This window comes from Chrysochloris asiatica, unplaced genomic scaffold (assembly GCF_000296735.1).
Source record: "Chrysochloris asiatica unplaced genomic scaffold, ChrAsi1.0 scaffold00332, whole genome shotgun sequence".
NCBI classification, from domain to species: domain Eukaryota; kingdom Metazoa; phylum Chordata; class Mammalia; order Afrosoricida; family Chrysochloridae; genus Chrysochloris; species Chrysochloris asiatica.
This window is the reverse complement of record NW_006408850.1, coordinates 1,292,227-1,294,669: the sequence shown is the minus strand read 5'-3', so window position 1 is coordinate 1,294,669 and position 2,443 is coordinate 1,292,227. Positions and strand designations below refer to the sequence as shown.

The 2,443-nt window shown below is 36.1% G+C and overlaps 1 pseudogene; it reads right to left on the bottom strand.

The window, feature by feature from the left end:
• Positions 1-216: 216 nt before the first annotated feature.
• On the bottom strand, positions 217-1,095 carry LOC102831071 (annotated as a pseudogene).
• Between the last annotated feature and the right edge of the window lie 1,348 nt (positions 1,096-2,443).

Below are 2,443 nucleotides of genomic sequence, written 5' to 3'. Positions count from 1 at the left end.
ACTTAACAACAACAACAACAATGTTACTATTGGTGGTTATGTGCGGTGGAGTCTGTTCTGACTCATAGTAACCCTGTACAGGGCTTCCAAAGCTTTACGGGAGCAGAAAGCCTCATCTTTCTTCTGCGGAAGATTTTTTGTTTTTTTTGTTTGTGGCTTGATCAGTAAGTTTATTGTCTTTCTCTGGAGCAATCTCATAGAAAATTGTTGTTTGGTTCAGGTCTCAGCAACCTGCTCCTGAGCTCTGAGAAAGTTTGCCTTCTTCTGAGACACCCAGTCTTTCGTATGTGCAAGAGACATTTCTGATGATTCCACCTCTTATTTTTAACATCTTTCTTAGGCTTCTTCTCATACACAGAATTCCCTTGTATAGCAGTATGTGCTTTATTATACACTTCTTCCATCATGTCTGGAGTTACATTGTTCTCTTTTTATTGAGATAACTGTTACTTGAAAGCAACTTTATCTTCCTTTAGGTAACACATATAATCTGCAATGTTCTGGCCCCTGTTGTGTTTCTGATGTACTTCTGCATTCAATTCCTTGCTATCTGAATCATAACCAGGGAATCACTTGGCACTACGAGGAATAGACAAGCCTTCATCCACAGGGCCCTTCAGAGCCCTCAAAACTTTTTTTTTTTCCAGTAATAGTTCTGACAAGATCTGCATTTAAATAGCCGGTTGACCATCAATGCTTTCCACGTTGTATTCATCTACAGTTATGTCCATTCAGCCTTCAGAGACCTTGTCCATACCAAACCTGTTGTGAAGGCTGCAGGGTAGTACACTATGCCACAACATCACTTATCGGGCCAACTTTCACACCATACTTTGGGAGTTTGTGAGCATAAGTTGCACAGACAATCATATCCCCTTGTATATGGCATTAAGAAGTCTGGCAAATGATATCTCTGTTGGTTACATGAACAATCATCCTGTATTTAGGTGTGTTGTACTTATTTTTATCCTGGAATAAAAATCATTTTTGAACATAATAATCAGTTTTGCCCTCTTGTCTTCTTCTAAATCTCACTTGATAGCTCTTGAAGTAGTCCTTGTTCTCGACAACTTTAACAAATCCTATCCTGCAGAACAGAGATGTTTCAAAACATGTATGCAATGCTGGAAACACTCATTAATCTATGCCAAGAAAACTGGAAGATGGCTACCTTAATAACTGATTTTAAAATATCCATATTTGTTCCATTCCAAGGAAAGTTAATACAATAGTGTATGGAAATTATCAAACAATAAATTTAATATCACATGCAAATTAACTTTGAAGATAATTCAAACATTGTTGTGGCAATAAATTAACATAGTATTTCTATAAATTCAAGCCATATTCAGAAAAGGGTGTGGTTAGAGGGATATGATCCTTGATGTTAGATGGATCTTTACTGAAAAGAGAAAATACCAGAAAAATGTCTATCTGTGTTATATTGACTGCACAAAGACATTTGACTATATAGATCACAACAAATGGTGAATAATACTGTGAAGAATGGGAATTCTAAAAACATAATTGTGTTCAAACAGAACCTGTACATACACCAAGAGGCAGTCTTTCAACATAACAAGACATGTTTAAAATAATGAAATGTATGTCAGAATTGTATCATTTTAATATACCTATTCAACATGTGTGCTGAACAAATAATCTGAGAAGGTGGACTATATGAAGAAAGACACAGAATCAGAATGGGAGATAGAATCATTAACATTCTGCAACATGCAGATGACACAACCTTGCTTTTGAAAGTTAAGAATGCTTGAGGCACTTACTGGAAATGATGAAATACAGATTTCAATATGGATTGCACTTCACCTAAAAGAAAACAAATAGCCTCAAAACTGGAACACCACCATGATAAAGGGAGAGAATATTGAAGTTGTCAAGGATCTCATTTTATTTGGAACCATTCAAAAATTCAAATGATTTTTGATTTCAAGCAAATCTGCTAAAAAAAGACTTCTTTAAGGAGAAAGGATGTCACTCTGAGAATTAAAGTGTGCTTGACCAAAGACAAGGTATTTTCTATTACCTCATGTGCATGTCAAAGCTGTATAAGGAATTATTATTGTTGTGCCATAGAGTCAGTTCTGACTCACAGAAACCTTATGCACAATAGCGTGAAACACTACCCAGTTTTATGCAACCCTCACAATCATCATTATGCTGGAGACTATTGTTGCTGCCACGGTGCCAATCAATCTCATTCAGAGTCTTCCATTTTTTCGCTGATCCACACATTGCCTAACATGATGTCCTCTTCATGGATTTGTCCATCCTGAAGTATAAAAGATGAATCTCACCATTGCTTTTACGGAGCATTCTGATTATACTTCTAATACAGATTTTATTGTTCTCCAGGCAGTCCGTATTACTATTAATATTCTTCTCCAATACCATAACTCAGATGCATCAATTCTTCTACCAT